At 42.8% G+C, this 20,385-nt stretch overlaps 1 protein-coding gene across 3 annotated transcripts in view; it reads right to left on the bottom strand.

Moving 5' to 3' along the window:
- The window catches only part of LOC132406514 (DENN domain-containing protein 1B-like), a 127,184-nt gene extending 106,993 nt beyond the window's left edge, over positions 1-20,191 (bottom strand). For 2 of the 3 annotated variants that reach the window (XM_059992291.1, XM_059992292.1), the window contains exons 1-2: positions 20,089-20,191; positions 14,520-14,635 (exon numbers count right to left, since the gene is read on the bottom strand). The gene's annotated coding sequence lies outside the window, so the exon portion shown is untranslated. Of the gene's footprint in view, positions 1-11,943; positions 12,004-14,519; positions 14,636-20,088 lie in introns of those variants that run through there. The other variant, XM_059992290.1, reaches the window with a different exon arrangement.
- Between the last annotated feature and the right edge of the window lie 194 nt (positions 20,192-20,385).

Raw genomic sequence — 20,385 nt, 5'->3', positions numbered from 1 at the left:
TTCTCTGCAATACATTAAACCACACCTCAGTGATTGCCTGGCAGCACAGAATGAAAACTGCCTCTACCACTTTGGACAAAACGCTCTACTGCTCTCCAGTTGATATTTCTTTCCATGCTCAGAACTGTGATGGTAACTACTTGAACTGCCTCATAAGCAAGGCAGGCATTCTCTCGAGACCTTTAGGACTTGGCTGTTAGCTTGGTATCTTACTTTTTCTGAAAGCAGCTGGGATCCCAACCAGAACTGTGATTGGCATGAGGAATGTAGACTTTGGCTGTCCAAAGGTAGGTTGCTCCATTAAAGTGTCAGTGAGGTGCTCCCATTTTCCAGTCAGAAAAATGTGCCTTAGGCTCTAATGAAGCTCCTGTGAAAAGTCTGCAATTAATGCTGGAAACTGAAGCACAACTGGAAGAACTCAGTGGACTGAATAACATCTGTAGGGGAAATGAATTGTTGACATCTTGTATTGAAACCCTATGACCTGAAACATTGAGAATCTCTTTCCTCCCACAGATGCTGCTCAATCCACTGAGCTCTTCTAGCAGATTGCTTGTTGTTTCATCTTCAGTGGACTTCCCAGGTATGCTCCAATACCAGAGTACTCAACCAAACTCTATGTGGCCAAACCCCAACTGATGCACGGTTTATCCCTCTGCAAAGGGGCACATTAACTTTCCTCTTTGTCGGTTGTAACTAGTAGTATTAGAACACTCCCCTTGTCAAATCAACTCAGATCACTGAATTCCTTCCAATACCACTCCCGGTCCAGGAAGATTAACTCTTGAAGTTTCTACCACGGACCACCTCCTACCATTTATATTTCATGTTTGCACTGGTGCTCCATCTGAGAACCCTGGTGCAGAACATGTACCTCCTCAGCCACAAGGAAATAAGGATCATTGCTGTTAAGTAGGCAATGAAGAGGACATGCAGGTATTGCATGAGTGCAAGTAGGTTCTTTCACCTGCATTGCCTCTCTTGCAACCACTTTAACATAGCACACAGCACACCAAGACATTCTTACTGTTGCCTTTGGACTACATCCCAGAATCCTCAGAGAGATTGCTGAAGAGATAACGATGAATTGGTCATGATCTTTTAAGATTCTGGCATGGTCCCAGAGGACAGGAAGATTGCAAATGTCACTGCGCTCTTTAAGAAGGGAGGAAGGCAAAAGAAAGAAAATTATAGGCTACTTAGGCTAACCTCAGTAGTTGGAAAAGCATTGGAGTCTATTATTAAGGATGAGGTTTCGAGGTACATGGAGACTAATGATAACATAATTAAACGTCAACATGGTTTCTGTAAAGGGAAACTCTTGGAGTTCTTCAAGGAAGTAACAAGCAGAGTGGACAAAGGAGAGGCAGTGGATGTCACTTCCTTGGATTTTCGGAAGGCATTTGATAAGATGTCATACATGAGGCTACTTAACAAGATAAAATCCTATGGCATAAGAAATGTACTGGCATGGATAGTGGAATGGCTGACAGGCAGGAGGGAGTGAGTGGGAATAAAAGGGGCTTTTCTGGTTGGCTGTTGGTGACTAGTGGTGTTCCTCAGGGGTCAGCATTAGGACTGCTACTTTTCATGTCGTTGGTCAATGATTTAGATAATGAAATTAATGGCTTTGTGGCAAAGTTTGCGGATGATATGAAGATGGGTGGAAGGGTAGGTAATGCTGAGGAAGCAATGTGATTACAGCAGGTTCAACAATTTGGAAGAATGGGCAAAAAAGTGGCAGATGGAATACAGCATTGGGAAATATATGATAATGCATTTCGGTAAAAGGAACAATAGTGCGGACTATTATCTAAATGGGGAGAAGGTTTGAACATTAGAGGTGCAGAGGGACTTAGGAGTTCTCGTGCAAGACACCCTGAAGATTAATTTACAGGTTGGGTCTGTGGTAAAGAAGGCATATGCAATGTTGGCATTTATTTCAAAGGGAATAGAATATAAAAGCAAGGAGTTAATGCTGAGCCTTTATAAGACACTAGTCAGGCTGCACTTGGGAGTATTGTCAACAGTTTTGGGTCCCAAATCTCAGAAAGGATGTGTTGTCATTGGAGAGAGTCCAGAGGAGTTTTAAGAGGATGATTCCGGGAATGAAGGGGTTAACATATGAGGAGCATTTGGCAGCTGTGGACCTGTACTCACTGGAATTTAGAAGAATGTGGGGGGGGGGGGGAGGATCTCATTGAAACCTGCCGAATGTTAAGTAGACTATATAGGGTGGATGTGGAGAGGATGTTTCCTATGATGGGGGCATCCAGACTAGAGGGCACAGTTAATAACTCCTCAGGGGTGATTGATACGTTTGTGGCCTAAGGTAGGAGATGAGTTATTAATTTCAAACTTTCTACATAATCACTCAAAGAGTTGACCTGCATGTGCATGTAACAAGAGCACCACCTTCTACCTTAGGCAACAAACTTATCAATCACCCATGCTGTGGACACTTTCTGGAGGTCCAAGATCCGTATGCTCCACGACCGCTGGACTAAGTGTGCAAATGTAGGAGGAGACGATGTTTGAAAATAAATGTGCTAGGTTTTCTAAAATTGACTCCTTCTACCTTATCGATCACCCCTTGTAAAATGATTCTGGGATTGAGAAGCTTGTCATAGAAGGAGTGTTTGATGACTCTGGGCCTGCACTCACCGGAATTCAGAAGAATGAGGGGTGACCTCATTGAAATCTTCTCAAATGTCGATAGAGTGGATGTGGAGAGGATGTGTTCTATGGTGGGGGAGTCTAAGACCAGAGGATCCAGCCACTTAGAAGGGAGATGAAGAGGAATTTCTTTAGCAGAGAGTGGTAATTTGTTGCCACAGACATCTGTGGAGGCCAAGTCACTAGGTATATTTAAAGTTGAGTTGATGATTCTTGATTAGTCAGGACATGGAGGGATATAGGAAAAAGGCATGAGATTGGGAGTTGAGGGGGAGAACAGATCTGCCATGATGGAGTGGTGGAGCAGACTCAATGGGCCATATGGTCTAATTCTGCTCCTATATCTTATGGTCTTGTGCTGTCGAAGGGCAGGACCCATCATGACAACAGCATGCAAAGAGATCAATAGAAGCAGCAACACCAATGATTACTACCACCACATTAATAACTGAACTGAAATATACTCAGAACTTGTACTTTCACAGTGATTGTGAGGAGTATGTTTCCCAGCTGTACTGGCTAGAATAGGTATGGGTGACAATGCTGTTCCAGGTGAATGCTCTTGCTTGGAGATCCTGTTTGTAGAACTTCAGGCTAGGATACAAGTTACCTCAGTACATATTTGTACCGTATTATGTTTTCAATTAATAAAAGATCTTGCTAGACTGCAATGAAGTTGCTAATGTAGGTCCACATAAATAGTTCTAAAAGCTTCAAAACAGAACTTCAATGCTAACAGGGAGAGGAAGAGGACAGAAAACCTGCCTCAATATAAACGTTTTGAGTCAGTCACATTTCCGGTGTCAAAAGTTTTGAAAAAGAGTTCCTCACACCTCTTACTGATTTCTTCTATTTTAATATCAAAATTTGCATCCGTTCACTCGCCTGCTAATTTTCTGTGCTAATAACAATTAATCTTGCACTGACCACCGTCTCCTTGTTTAGAATAATTAGTTTGCTTTCTTAAAAGGCCAGGACAAATTAGCAATAACCTGGTAATACAGAACATGGAACATACAGAACATAGAACATAGAAATTTACAGCACATTACAGGCCCTTCGGCCCACAATGTTGTGCCGACCATGTAATCTACTCTAGAAACTGCCTAGAATTTCCCTAACGTATAGCTCTCTGTTTTCCTAAGTTCCATGTACCTATCTAAGAGTCTCTTAAAAGACCCTGTTGTATCCGCTTTCACCACTGCCACCCACCACTCTGTGTGAAAAACTTACCCTTGACATCCCCTCTGTACCTATTTCCAAGCACCTTAAAACTATTCCCCCTTGTGTTAGCCATTTCAGCCCTGGGAAAAAGCCCCTGGCTATCCACATGATCAATGCCTCTCATCATCTCATACATCTCTAATCCTCTGTTGCTCCAAGGAGAAAAGGCCAAGTACACTCAACCTATTCTCATAAGGTTTGCCCTCCAATCCAGGCAACATCTTTGTCAGTCTCCTCTGCACCTTTCTATAGTTTCCACATCCTTTCTGTAATGAGGCAACCAGAACTGAACACAGTACTCCAAGTGGGGTCTGACCAAGGTCTTACATAGCTGTAACATTAGCTCACGGCTCTTGAACTCAATCCCACAGTTGATGAATGCCAACACACCATACACCTTCTTAACAACACTGTCAACCTACACAGCAGCTTTGAGTGTCCTATCCCAAGATTTCACAGATCCTCCACATTGCCAAGAGTCTTGCCAATTATATTATATGCTGTCTTCAAACTGGACCTACCAAAATGAACCACTTCATACTTATCTGTGTTGAAGTCCATCTGCCACTTCTACCCAGTTTTGCATCCTATCGATGTCCCACTGTAACTTTTGACAACCCTCCACACTATCCACAACATCCCCAACTGTGTGGCATCAGCAAACTTACTAATTCACCCTTCTACTTTTTCATCCAGGTCATTTATAAAAATCACAAACTGGAGGTGTCCCAGAACAGATCCCTGCAGGACACCACTGGTCTCTGACCTCCATGCAGAATACGAACCATCTACAACCACCCCTTGCCTTCTGTGGGCAAGTCAATTCTGGATCCACAAAGTAAGGTCTCCTTGGATCCCATGCCTCTTTACTTTCTGAAGGAGACTTGCTTGGGGAACCTTTTTAAATGCCTTACTGAAATCCATATACACTACATTCACTGCTCTACCTTCATCAATGTGTTTAGTTACTTCCTCAAATAATGCAATCAGGTTTGTAAGGCATGACCTGCCCTTGACAAAGCCATGCTGACTATCCCTAATCAGATTATGTCTCTCCACATGCTCATAAATCCTGCCTCTCAAGATCTTCTCCAACAACTAACCCATCACTGAAGTCAGACTCACTGGTCTATAACTTCTTGGGTTATTTCTATTTTCTTTCTTCAACAAGGAAACAACATTCGCACCCTTCCAATCCTCTGGAATTTCTCCTGTCCCTATTGATGATGCAAAGGTCATTGCAAGAGGCTCAGCAATCTCCTCCCTCGCATCACACTGTAGCCCAGGGTATATCTCATCTGGTCCCAGTGACTTATCTAACTTAATGCTTTTCAAAAGCTCCAGCACATCCTCTTTCTTAATGTCTATATGCTCAAGCATTTCAGTCCGCTGTAAGTTATCCCCGCAATTGCCAAGGTCGTTTTCCCTGGTGAATACTGAAGCAAAGTGTTCATTATGTATGTCTGCTATCTCCTCCAACTCCATGCACATGTTTCCGCTATTGCACCTGATTGGTCCTATTCTCACACAGCTCATCCTCTTGCTCCTCACATACTTGTAAAATGCCTTAGAGTTTTCCTTAATCCTGCTCGTCAAGGCTTTCTCATGGCCCCTTCTGGGTCTCCTAATTTCATTCTTAAGCTCCTTCCTAGTAACCTTGTAATTTTCTAGAGCTCTAACAGTAGCCGGTTCCTTGAATCTTCCGTAAGCTTTTCTTTTCTTCTTAGCTAGATTTTCTACTTTGTACACCATGGTTCTTTACCATCCTTTCCCTGCCTCAGTGGAACATACCTATGCAGAACTCCAGGCAAATGTTCTCTGAACATTTGCCACATTTTTGCCATGCATTTCCCTGAGAACATCTGCTCCCAATTTATGCTTGCAAGATCCTGCCCAATGGCATCATATTTTCCCCTACCCCAATTAAATGTTTTCCCATATTGTCTGCTCCTATCCCTCTGCAACGCAATGGTGAAGGAGATACAGTTGTTGTCACTAAATCCAAAATGCTCTCTCACTGAAAGATCTGACACCTGACCAGGTTATTTTCCCAATATCAGATCAAGTACAACCTCTCCTTTAGTTGACTTATCCACATATTGCATCAGGAAATCTTCCTGAACACACCTAACAAACTCCACCCCATCTAAACCCCTTGTGCTAAGGAGATGCCAATCAATATTTGTAAAGTTAAAATCTCCCATCACAACAATCCTATTATTATTGCACCACTCCAGAATCTGCCTCCCTATCTGCTCCTCGATATCCCTGTTACTATTGAGGGGTCTATAAAAACACCCAGTAGAATTATTGCCCCTTTTCTGGGGTCATTATCCAACTTACTTTGAGTATTTCCTCAGCTGGACTAGTAAGATAGAGCAAGACAAAATACATAGCATCTTAACCTGATGACAGGGAATTACAGAATGTTGTTTTATTTTTTGCATATGTGTGTCACACTCGGGGTGAAAAGGAAGGGATGTATAATTTTTAGTTTTTCTCTCTCTCTCTCTCTCTCTCTCTCTCTCTCTTTCTTCTCCTCTAAGAGATGTCAGCTATTAGGAAGCAGGTCCAGTCCAACTGTATGGGTAACTGATGGCCAAGATAATGTTATTTAGTTATGGTTCAGCACAAGTAAATCAGATGTTAACAAACTCATGACCTCAGATTGGAGGATAGTGACAACTGTTTGTCAACAAGTAGTTACCCATTTCGATTTGACTTCCCATTCCCATTCTGACATATCTGACTATGGCCTTCTCTACTGCCACAATGAGCAATACCTCATATTCTGTCTGGGTAGTCTCCAAACTATAACTCTAATGGTGATAGGTGAAGCCAAGTGAGAGGGAAGTGGGTAGGTTCCCTTTTCACACTGTTACCATCAGATAGGAGGTACAGAAGCCTGAAGTCACGCACTCAGCGATTCAGGAACAGCTTCTTCCCCTCTGCCATCTGATTCCCAAATGGACATTAAACCTGTGAACCTTACCTCACTTTTTTAATATATATTATTTCTGTTTCTGCACTATTTTTAATCTATTCAATATACGTATACTATAATTGATTGATTATTATTTTTTTCTTCTTATTCAGAACCAGGTTAATTATCACCAGCATGTGATGTGAAATTTGTTAACTTAGCAGTAGCAGTTCAATGCAATACGTAATCCAGCAGAGAGAAAAAAATAAATTAAAAAATAATTAAAACAATAACAATAATAAATAAATATGTAAATCATTACATATATTGAATAGATTAAAAATCGTGCAAAAACAGAAATACTGTATATTAAAAAAAGTGAGGTAGTTATTCTATATTATGTATTGCAATGAACTGCTATTGCTAAGTTAACACATTTCATGACAAAAAACAGCAAACATGATAGCACTGGCCACCACAGACTCGTAGAACATCCTCAGCATCGTCCGGCAGATGTTAAAGGACCTCAGTCTCCTCAGGAAGTACAGACGGCTCTGACCCTTCTTGTAGACAGCCTCAGTGTTCTTTGACCAGTCCAGTTTATTGTCAATTCATATCCCCAGGTATTTGTAATCCTCCACCATGTCCACACTGCCCCCTTGGATGGAAACAGGGGTCACTGGTGCCTTAGCCCTCCTCAGGTCCACCACCAGCTCCTTAGTCTTTTTCACATTAAGCTGCAGATGATTCTGCTCACACCACGTGACAAAGTTTCCCACCGTAGACCTGTACTCCGCCTCATCTCCCTTGTTGATGCATCCAACTAAGGCAGAGTCATCAGAAAACTTCTGAAGATGGCAAGACTCTGTGCAGTAGTTGAAGTCCGAGGTGTAGATGGTGAAGAGAAAGGGAGACAGGACAGTCTCCTGTGGAGCCCCAGTGCTGCTGACCGCTCTTTCCGACACACAGTGTTGCAAGTGCATGTACTGTGGTCTGCCAGTCAGGTAATCAATAATCCATGACACCACGGAAGCATCCACCTGTATCACTGTCAGGATAACTGTGAGAATCAGCAGGTTTATAAAGGATGTGAGTAGATAGCCTGTCTCCAGAGATGGAGACAGAGAGATCAAGGAAGGGGAGAGTAGTGTCAGTAAATTTGAGGGCAGGGTGGATGTTGAGGCAAAGTTGATGAAATTGACTAACTCAGGATGGGTGCAGAAAGCAGCACCAATAAAGTCATCAGTGTAGCATAGAAAGAGTTGAGGAGCATTACCTGTATAGACTGGAAGTATAGACTGTTTCGTGTAGCCCATGAAAAGTCAGACAGATCTAGGGCCCGTGCAGGTGCCCACAGCTATACCTTGGCTCTGGAGAAACTGGGAGGAGCTGGAAAGGTAATTGTTGAGTGCCAAGGAACTTAAAGTAAATGGAGTAATTAAAAGCATGTGAAATATCATAGATGTAGGTAAGAAGGAAATAGCCCTCAGGACACCAAGAAGCAGATAATCAGGCAGATTTTAGAATGGTGAAGGAAATACAAGGTAGTGGTTATGGGTGATTTCAACTTCCCTCATATTGACTGGCACCTCCCGAGTGCAAGGGGGAAAGATGGGGCTGAATTTGTCAGGTGTGTTCAAGAAGGATTCCTGACACAGTATGTGATTTGGCTGATGAGAGGAGAGGCTATACTGGATCTAGTTCTGGGTAATGAACCTGGTCAGGTGACAGACCTCTTGGTGGGGGAGCATTTTGGTAAGAGTGACCACAACTCCCCTAGCTTCAGCATAGCCATGGAAAGGGATAAAATCAGACGAAATGGTAAAGTGCTTAACTGGGGAAGGGCTAACTATGAAGGGATGAGACAGGAACCAGTGAGAGTAAATTGAAAACAGATGTTCAAAGGGGAAAGCACAGAAGTAATGTGGGAGAAGTTTAGGGACCACTTGAGCTGGGTTCAGGATAGGTTTGTCCCACTGAGGCAAGGAAAAAATGGTAGGAAAAGGGAACCGTGGCTGACGAAATGTGAGGCAACTCGTCAAGAGGAAAAAGGAAGCATATGTTAGATATAAGAAGCAGGAAGTAGGAGGGGCTTATGAGAAATATAGGGTAGCCAGGAAGGAGCTAAAGAAAGGACTTAGTAGAGCTCGAAGGGGGCATGAGAAGGCCTTGGCATGTAGGATTAAGGAGAACCCCAAGGTGTTCTATGCGTATGTGAAGAATAGGAGGATGATGAGAACGAAGGTGAGACCGCTAAAGGATAAAGAGAGCAACATGTGCCTGGAAGCGGAGGAGGTTGGGGAGGTCCTAAATTAATACTTTGCTTCAGTATTCACAAGTGAAAAGGATCTTGATCAGGATGAGGTCGAAGTAGAGCAGGCCTGTGGGCTGGACGATGTGGACATTAAGGAAGAAATAGTGCTGAATCTTCTTAAAAACATTAAGATTGATAAATCCCCAGGGCCGGATATGGTATACCCCAGGTTGTTGTGGGAATTGGGAGAAGAGATCGTAGGAGCATTAGCTATGATCTTTGAATCCTCTTTGGCTGCAGGGGAAGTGCTGGAGGACTGGAGAATGGCAAATGTAGTTCCCTTGTTTAAAAAAGGGAGCAACCTGGGAACTATAGACCGGTGAGTCTTATGTCGGTGGTATGCAAACTACTGGAAAGGATTCTTAAGGATAGGATCTACGAGCATTTGGAGAAGTACAGTCTACTCATGGATAGTCAACATGGCTTTGTGAAGGGAAGATTGTGCCTCACAAGCCTGATTGAATTTTTTGAAGAGGTAACAAAAGAAATTGATGAGGATAGGGCAGTGGATGTGGTCAACATGGACTTTAGCAAGGCATTTGACAAGGTCCCTCATGAGAGACTCATCCAGCAAGTCATGAGGCATGGGATAAGTGGAACCTTGGCTGTTCGGATAAAAAATTTGCTTAAAGGAAGAAAGCAGAGGGTAGTTGTGGAAGGAAAGTATTTTGCCTGGAGGTCGGTCACCAGTGGAGTGCCACAGGGATCTGTCCTGGGACCCCTGCTATTCGTGATTTTTATAAATGATCTGGATGTAGTGGCGGAAGGATGGGTGAGTAAGTTTGCGGATGACACGAAGATTGGAGGAGTTGTGGATGGAGCTGTAGGTGGTCAAAGGTTACAAGAGGATATAGACAGGCTGCAGAGTTGGGCAGAAAAATGGCAGATGGAGTTCAATCCGGACAAGTGTGAAGTGATATTTTGGAAGGACAAACCAGAAGACTGAGTACAGGATTAATGGTCAATTACTTAAGAGTGTGGATGAACAAAGGGACCTTGGGGTTCAAATCCATACATCCCTCAAGGTTGCTGCACAGGTTGATAGGGTAGTTAAGAAGGCCTATGGGATGCTAGGCTTCATTAACAGGGGATTGAGTTCAAGAGTAGAGAGGTCACGTTGCAACTCTACAAATCTCTGGTGAGACCACACTTAGAGTATTGTGTTCAATTCTGGTCACCTCATTATAGGAAGGATGTAGAAACTACGGAGAAGGTGCAGAGGAGATTTACCAAGATGTTGCCTGGTTTGGAGAACAAGTCATATATATGAAGCAAGGTTAGCAGAGCTGGGACTTTTCTCTTTGGAGCGTAGAAGAATGAGAGGGGACTTGATAGAGGTCTACAAGATTATGAGAGGCATAGATAGAGTGGATAGTCAGTACCTGTTTCCCAGGGCACCAATAGCAAACACCAGAGGGCATATGTACAAAATTAAGGGAGGGAAGTTTAGGGGAGACATCAGGGATAAGTTTTTTTTACACAGAGGGTTGTGAGTGCCTGGAGTGACTTGCCAGGGATGGTGGTGGAGGCTAAAACATTAGGGGTATTTAAGAACCTCTTGGATAGGCACCTGGATGAAAGAAAAATGGGTTATGGGGTAGTGTGGAGTACTTTTTTTTAAAGGATTATATGGGTCGGCACAACACAGAGGGCTGAAGGGCCTGTACTGTGCTGTAGTGTTCTATGGTTCTATGGAAGGAACTGAACCAACAAGAACAAAGTAGAGTCCAGGTATGTGGACAGTCAGGTTTGTAGATCTTGGGTAGGAGGTGGAAACAAGCTGGCACAACGAGGTTGGTGGCAGTGGATAGGAGAGTCAGGAAGTCGGTGATGATGCAGGAGACGATGGTCTGATGTTCCTTAATGGGGTCCTGTTCAAGGGGTAACAAGGGGAAGTGTCTGAGAGTTGTGCCTGGCCTCAGCAAGATAGAGGTCAGTCCGCCAGATTACAACAGTATTCCTGTCTGCGGGTTTAATGATGAGTTTGGGATTGGTGCAGAGAGACCTTCCCTCTCATCTGGTTTCACCAATGACCTGCCAGCTTGTAATCCTTCCCCTCCTCCTGCCTTCTTATTCTGGTTTATTCCCTCTTTCTTTCCAGTCCTAATAAAGGGCAATGGCCCAAAACATCGACTGTTTTATTCCCTTCCGTATATGCTGCCTAATCTGCTGAGTCCCTCCAGCATCTAGTGTGTGCCTGCTAGCAGGTCTTGGATGGTCACTGCGATTTCTCGTTATCCTGAAGCATGGAAACATTTTCCAATCTCTCATTGGTAAAATCATCCTCTTTAGAACAGGTCAGCAAGAGAGCTCCTACATAGTTCAATATGATGGCATAAGGATGGCATAGTGCTATAGCTGGCAGAGGCACTGCTTCACAGTGCCAGAGAAGCAATTCCATTCCTGTCTGTGTGGAGTGTGCATAATTCTCCCTGGATTTGCCCCTGTTCCTTCTCACATTCTAAAGATGTGTACATTGGTAGGTTCAAGGTTTAAGATACATTTATTATCAAAGCACATATGTAGTAAACAACCCTGAGATTCAACTTCTCCAGACAGCCATGAAACAAAGAAAACCATGAAAGTCATTCAAAGAAAAACATGAACAACTCCCCCCATCCACGCACAAAAAGCGAATCGTGCAAACGGCAACAAGAAAGGAGAAAGCGCAGAATATTTTGAATTACAGTCCAATCCATAAATCACAGGCCCAGAGCTTCGGTACCTTCTCTGACAGAATCGAGGGAGAAAGGTCACTCGAATTCAGTCACCTTTCCTTGAGAGACTGCCACACGCAGATACTCACCTCGCTGTTTCAATCTTCCTTGACGCTTCGATTGGCGAGATGGAGCCGATTGTGGTGTCTAAGCTTCTAGGTCTTGAGGCTGCACACCTCCTAGAATCTTCTCAGAGACTGCAGAGTGATGGATTGTTCAATTGATCTTCAAACTTATTTGGCTAGTGTAAAACAAGCCTAGTCTGTAAAAGAATCTAGTGAGAGTTGATGGGAGTGTGGCAAGAATAAAATATGGGATTGTTGTAAATGGGAGGCTGATGGTCACCGTGGATTTAGGTCTTTGTGATATCTCCAAATCAATTATTTGGAAAGCTGCACATCTCAGTCTATGCACACAGTACTGTAGTGACACACTGCCACCATGTGTCCAACGCACTAAATTACAATGGACGCGCTTGTATTAACATACGTTAGTGCTGGCAAAGCTTGTGAGTTACTTCCACCAATTTTCTGTAATTACTTCAGATATTAACCACTTACTGTGTTTGTTATCAATTTATATTTCTATGGCACTAACCTACAAGAAAGAAGATTGAAAGAGTACAGAGAAAATTTACAAGGATGTTACCACGACTAGAGTTATAGGGAAACATTGAATACATGAAGACTTTATTCCCTGTTCCATAGGACAATGAGGGGAGATTTGACAGAGGTATACAAAATTATGAGGGTATAGATAGGGTAAATGCAACCAAGCTCTTTCCACTGAGATTGGCTATGAACCATTGGAGAACTTCTTCATTTAGAGGGTTGTGCAAGTGAGAAACGAGCTGCCAGCGGAAGTGGCGGATGTGGGTTTGATTTCAATATTTAAGAAAAATTAAGATAGCTGCATGGATGGAAGGGGTATGGAGAGCTTTGGGAGTAGGCAGATTCAGGATCAGAATATCACTGACATGATGTGAAATTCGTTGTTTTGCAGCAGCAGTACACTGCAATACATAAAATATTATAAATCACAATTGTATATATGTATATAGATTAAACAAATAGTGCAAAAAGTGAGCAAAAGAATAGTTAGGTAATGCAAATAGGTTTATTGTCCTTTCTGAAATTTGTTGGAGGAGGGGAAGAAGAAGGAGAAGGGGAGTGTGTGTCTTCAGGCTCCTTGATGGTAGCAATGAGGAGAGCATGTCCTGGTTGAAGGGGGTCCTTAATGATGTATGCAGCTTTTTTCTTTCTTTTTCAATATTTTTATTGTTTACTTGCATGGAAGAATACAAAAACATTATGATATTATGAAAACAGAAACAAAGTTGAGATGCCCCATATCTGTATATAGTAAATTTAATGTAATATTGAAAAGGTATATTTCATTCTAACCTAAAACAAAATCAAAACCCCATAACAAAAAAAAGAAAAAGAGAAAATAAACAGCTATTTGGTTAAAAAAGAAAAACAAAATCCTGAATATAGTTGTAAATTCAAACATATAATATCTATCATCATTGCTGAACAAGTCAAAGATTGTGAAAGTAGTTCCAAAAAGGTCCCCATATGCGAAAAGATCTTGTCTAGGTACAGAAATAGAACACCTAATCTTCTCTAAATGTAAACATGACATAATATCAATCAACCAATGGGCATGAGTAGGCGGAGCAGCATCTTTCCATTTGAGCAACAAAACTCTTCTGGCTAAAAGAGAAATAAAAGCCAAAATATGCAAATCATTTGGCTTAAGAGTAAAATCATTTCCTCCAACAATGCCAAACAAGGCAGTCAGAGGGTTGGATTTAAAGTTTACTTTTAAAAGCTCTGAGAAATTATGAAATACTTCTTTCCAAAATTTATCAAGCCGTGGACAGGACCAAAACATATGAATTAGAGAGGCCTCTTCGACATTACACCTATTACAGTGAGGAGAAAAATCTGAGTAAAAACGAGAGAGTTTATCTTTAGTCATATAGGCTCTATGAACCACTTTAAATTGTAAAAGCTCACCTTTTTAGATATTTACAAATTAGAGACCTCGCGTTCTCAACTTCATACATTTCCTAAATGTCCAGATAAGAATCTAATTGATACAATTTTTACTCTGAAACCTTTTCATAATGGATCTATTTCTAATATTTATAGTATGTTTTTGGAAATGAGAAACATTTCGTTAGATAAAATTAAAAACCTCTGGGGACAAGACCTACAGATTTCAATTGATGAGGATACTTGGAATGAAATTTTTAAACTTGTTCACACCTCTTCGTTATGGGTGCACCTTTTTTGAGGCATCGCACTTTGAAGATGTCCTCAGTGCTGGGGAGGTTAGTGCCCATGATGGAGCTGGCTGAATTTGCAACTTAGTGCAGTTTTCTCCAATCCTGTGCAGTGGCCTCCCCATACCAGATGGTGATGCAACCAGTTAGAAGTTACTTCATGTTACTTCTGTAGAAATTTGTAAGAGTCTTCGTTGACATACCAAGTCTCCTCAAACTCTTAATGATATATAGCTGCTCTTGTGCCTCTAATTGTATCAATTTGTTGGGCCCAAGGATAGATCTTCATGGATGTTGACACCCAGGAACTTGAAACTGCTCATCCTTTCCACTGATGAACCCTCGTTGGGAACTGGTATGTGTTCCACAACTTACCCTTCCTGAAGTCCACAATCAATTTCTTGGTCTTGCTGACGTTGAGTGCGAGGTTGTTGTCATGACATCACTCAACCAGGTGATCTACCTCACTCTGCATGTCTCCTCGTCACCACCTGAAATTCAGCCAACAATAGTTGTGTCATTGGCAAATTTATAGATGGCATTTGACTTGTACTTAGCCACACAGTCGTGGGTGCAGAGAAAGTAGAGCAGAGGGCTAAGGGCAATTCAGTACTGTACAGACTAGATAGACCAAAGGGGCTGTTTCTGTGTGGTAGTGTTCTTTGACTCATTGACCATTTAAAATTCAAAAAGTTCAAAGTAAATTTATCTAAGTTCATATATACAACTTTGAGCTACATTTTCTTGCGGGCATTCACAATAAATACAATGAAACAAACAAATAAAAAACAAGCAAAATAATAAGCAAGCAATAAATATCGAGAATCTGAGATGAAGAGTACTTGAAAGCGAGACCATTGGTTGTGGGAACAGTTCAGTGTTGCGGTAAGTGAAGTTGAGTGAAGTTATCCCCTCTGGTTCAAGAGACTGATGGTTGAGGGGTAACAACTGTTCCTGAATCTGTTGGTGTGGGACCTGAGGCACTTGTATCTCCTTCCTGATGCAATCAGTCAATATACTCCCACCATACATGATAACTGTTTGTCAAAGTTTTAAGTGACATGCCAAATCATTGCAAAACATCGAAGACCCTTCAACAGGGACACTTGATGGGAACGGGCCTGTACTCACTGGAGTTTAGAAGAATGAGGGGGAACCTCATTGAAACCTACTGAATATTGAAAGATAGATAGACTGTTTATTCCTCTCCATAGATATGGCCTGACTTGCTGAGCTCCTCCAGCATTTTGTGTGTATTAATCTCAAGGTAGTATATGGTGACATTTATGTACATTAATAATACATTTACCTAGACACATTTGTTGCTTTGTGACCACAGTACAGTACAAAACATAAAAATTACTGTAAGTTACAGAACTAAATAAATATATAATACAAAAAAGGAATAACGCGTTAGTGTTCATGGAGCATTCAGAGATCTGCTGATGGAGGGGAAGAAGGTATTCCTAAAATGTAGAATGTGAGTCTTCAGGCTCCTGTACCTCCTTCCCAATGGTGGTAATGAGAAGAAACCATGTCCCAGATGGTGAGGATCCTTTATGATTGATGTTGCCTTCTTAAAGTACCATCGTTTGTGGATGTCATCGATGGTGGAGAGGACTGTGTTCCTGATGGGAGCTGGCTGAGTCTACAACTTTCTGCAGCCTCTTTCAATCCTGCACATTGCAGCCTCCATACCAGACACTGATGTAACCTGTCAGAATATTCTGCCCAGTATATCTACTTGAGTCTTTGGTGACATACCAAATCCCCTCAAACTCCTAAAGCTGTACAGCCATTGATGTAACTTATTTGTGATTGCATCAATCAGTTGAGCCCAAGACCGATCCTCTGAAATTTTTTACCCCCTGGGAACTTGCTCAATATTTCCACTGCTGATCCCTCATTGAGCATTGGTTTGTGTTCTCCCATCCTTGTCTTCCTGAAGTTCACAATCAATTCCTTAGTCTTGCGGATATTGCATACAAGGTTATTGTTGCGATACCTTCTGTGAAGTAACCTTTTGCCAGGTAGAACAGACACAAGGAAATCTGCAGATGCTGGAAATTCTAGTGATGAGACACAGCTATCTGGTAAAAAAGAGACAGGTTCGACATGAACTATCTAATTAACTAACTTGGAGCTGGACTTTCATTGTGTGACATACAAGTTGCACAGATGGTTTCCCTGATTTCTCTCTCTTGGTGACACCTCCTCTGATGATTAACTCTCAGTCTCTTACTCATCCACCATTTAAACGTGGATTAAACAACACCTGGGTCTCAAACAATAAAGTCGATCAATAGCACAGTCAAGTGTAATTTTTCACACAGCTACAGGGCAGGGCATGAACGAGTCTGGCAGTCACTGTGAGAACCACTATGAAATCATCCGTCTGGGACTCTCTCTTGACAATCCATTGGAAAGGACGACAATTCAAAGGGAGGATTCACAACCGATGCTACAAAGTCGAGAACTAGAAGAACAAGATCTCTGCTGCCTGGGCATGCAGCAGCTTGTAGGACTCTTGTATCAAAGTCAAGTTCAAGTTTAATTGGCATTCAGTCATACATATGAACACAGCCAAACGAAACAGTGTTCCTCTGGGGCCAAGTTGCGAGCACAGTACCAACAGCACATATAATTACGAAAGCAAAGAACAGACAGATTAAAAATTAACAATAATATAGCCCAAGTCCCTGACTGTCATCGGCTGTAGTTTGTTGGTGCAAGGATGTTGGCCTGGAGCAACGTTTCTGCAAGAACAGCCCATAGCAGCTCCTCATGTCGCTCAGTTCAGCCACAGACAGATGTAATCCACAAAGCGAACACTGGGGGCAGCACCGGCTGAAGAGCGCCAGCCCCAAATCCGGTACTGAATCCAGCAGCATAACGCCAGCCTTGGCATCTCCTTACTTGGTGGCCACAACAGGAGACCCCAAGGTATGAGGGCCTTGTCCACGCAACAGCCAGAACCACGCAGCTCCCCAGCCATCGGTCTCACCAACGAAACAGTGAATCAGACTCGTAGCATTCCATATTACCAACGTCCAACAGGGTCTTGTGATCACAACAAAAACGTCCAGGACGGTCACTCACACTGTCCGCTGGACCCTGAGCTGCCCTGATACCTTCTTCCCAGGGTGGCTGAGGCAGGCTGCAACATGGCACACGTCAAATCCAGCTCCATCGCTATTGAGAATCTTGCTAGTTGGATAGACCTGCAGCACTTGGTAACCAGCAGTGTCTTGTGACTGTGACACACAACTGCACCCTTGGTTGGACCCAGAGAGGTCACTGTGTCCGAACATGCTGTCATCTTACTGGAAGATCCCTAACATACTCACTTTTCCTTTCTGTATCAGAATTGGCCAATTCTGCCCATCAACATTTTTGGCTCAGCCTTTCTCTTTTTGGCTGCTGGTCACGTCCCTCACCCTTTCCCTTGTTGTTGTGGCATCCGTCGGTCTTGAGAGACCATGGATCTGCGCCTGGAGTTTCCAGGGAGCAGGCCTGGGCAGGGTTGTATGGGAGACCGGCAGTTGCCCAAGCTGCAGGCCTTCCCCTCTCCACGCCACCAATGTTGTCCAAGGGAAGGGCAATAGGACCCATGCAGCTTGGCACCGGTGTTGTGGCAGAGCAATGTGTTATTAAGTGCCTTGCTCAAGGACACAAACATGCTGCCTAGGCTGAGGCTCGAACCAGTGACCTTCAGGTTACTAGTCTGATGCCTTGCCCACTAGGCCACGCGCCAACACTACCTTTCCCTTAGCAGCACATTATATAGACAAAATAACAAAATGAACTTCTCACACCACAAGGCATAGGAGCAAAATTAGGCCATTTTGTCCCGTCAATCTGCTTCATCAAGGCCAATTTATTTTTCCTCTCAACCCCATTCTCCCCATAATCTTTAACACCCTTCCTAATCACGTGGCACCGCTTTACAGTACCAGCGAACCGGGCTCAATTCCCGCTGCTGCCTGTAAGGAGTTTATACGTTCTCCCTGTGGGTTTTCTCCACATGCTCTGGGTTGCTCCCACAGTTCAAAGGTGTACTGGTTGGAAGGTTAATCGGTTCTTGTGGATTAGGCTGGGATAAGGTTGTGAGGAGATTGCTGGGTAGTGTGGCTTGAGGGGTTGGAAGGGCCTCAATAAATAAACAGTCAAGGACCCACCAACCCCCACTTTAAATATATTCAATGACTTTGGCCTCCACAGCCATCTGTGGCAATGAATTCCAGATTCACCACTCTCTGGTTAAAGAAACTCCTCATCTCTGTGGTAAAGGGATGCCCCCCCCTATCCTGATTCTGCGCCCTCTGCTCCTAGATGCTCCCACTATAGGAAACATCCTTGCCACATCCACTCTATCCAGGCTTTTCCATGTTCAGTAAGTTTCTTCTAAACTCCAGTGTGTGCAGGCACAGAACTGGCAAGCACTCATTAACCCTTTCATTCCCAGGACCACTCTCATAAACCCCCTCAGGGCCCTCCCCAATACCAGCACATCCTTTCTTAGCCAAAACTGTTCACACTATTCCAGATGCTGCCGGATCGATGCCTTATGAAAGCCTCAGCACCCCTGCTTTTATATTCCAGTCCTCTCAAAATTAATACTAATGTATTACCACCAATTCAATCTGCAAGTTAAATTTCAGGGAAAGTTAAAATACTCACTGGGTCTTCCAAGTTCCTTTATGCCGGAATTGAACTCTGAACGCCAAATGCCTGGAGCTTTAACAACATCACCATGGTGCTGAACCTAAAATATCTACAGCAGGGAGGATGCAATCAGCCAGCTCAATAAATCTTTCTGCCTAACATAATCTTACATTCCATTTTTTAAATAAAGTGTCTACCTACTTCTGTTTTCACATTATTCCAAGAATGTACTTCTGGTACTCCAAAGACCCGTAAAGAAAATAAAAATTAGCTGAATGATGACAGAACAAGCCAGAGATTTCTGAATACTGACAATTACATGCATTGATTGTGCTACTGATTCAGCATGTGTTGTGCACTTGAGCTCACTTTGATGACCTACACACAAAGGTCTACAGCATATTAATTCTGAGACAGCATTAGGCAATCGGAGGTGCAGTTTTACAGATATTTACTGATGGGGGCAGCACGGTAGCACACATTACAGAGCTGGCGACCTGGGTACAAATCCTGGCACTGTCTGTACAGAGTTTGTATGTTTTACCTGTGACTGCATGGAGCACCTCTGGGTGCTCCAGTTTCCTCCCACAGTCCAAAGACGTAGCAGTTGGTAGGTTAATTGATCATTGTAAATTGTCCTGTGATTAAGCTAGGGTTAAACTGGGTAATTACCAAGTGGTGTGTGTGGTGATATCACATTTAAACAGAAGTAACACAACAGTGCAGCTCAAAGGGCCTATTCCATGACGTAGGCCAATAAATAAATAAATAGCAACACACACAAAATGCTGGTGGAAAGCAGCAGGCCAGGCAGCATCTATAGGAAGTTTTGGGCCGAGACCCTTCGTCAGGACTCGTAATTAGTTACCTTTTTTCTTAGGTGGACAGAAAAGTTTTTTAAAAGGCACATTTAAAGAACAATGGGAGACTTATTTGTAAGGTCCCTGATCAACAACTCTCAACTTCAACTTTCCACAGCTGCTCCTCGACTCTGTGCATTATTTTAGATTTCTAACAACTGCACATCACAGTTCCAGCACATTCCCCTTTTCTCCTGAAATGCACTCATTCATTCTTCCACCAATTACCTTTACTCCAGACAGATAAGCCATGGTTACCACGTATTTATTTTCCCGTCCTACACCCGCAGTCTTCTCCTACCATTTTCTGGAAACCCTTCCCTAAACTTTCCCACTGCTCTACCTCTCCATCCCCTTTAAATGCTCCTACCTATTTGAGCACCCACTCGTCCATGAGGCACCTTAAAACGATTTTGTACCTTGAAGGACTATGTAATGAAAGACGTCCTGCCCAATTTTCCACCATAGACCATGTCTGACCGATTGATTCACTTCATAAATCTGTATAAATGCAAATTATTGTTGTTGTTGTTGTTGATTTTAGGTGTCTATTATTTTACACATAAATTAACACAATGACCATTTTTACACGGTAAATAAGAACATTTTGAACGGCGAATTAATATGTAAAATTAGAAAGATGGGGGAAAATGTTAGAAGTCCGATTTATTTCGAGTACGGCAGTTGAGTAGCCGGCCTCATGGGGTCCTGCTTTA

This window comes from Hypanus sabinus, chromosome 16 (assembly GCF_030144855.1).
Source record: "Hypanus sabinus isolate sHypSab1 chromosome 16, sHypSab1.hap1, whole genome shotgun sequence".
In the NCBI taxonomy this organism is placed as follows: domain Eukaryota; kingdom Metazoa; phylum Chordata; class Chondrichthyes; order Myliobatiformes; family Dasyatidae; genus Hypanus; species Hypanus sabinus.
This window is presented reverse-complemented; position numbering and strand designations above follow the sequence as displayed.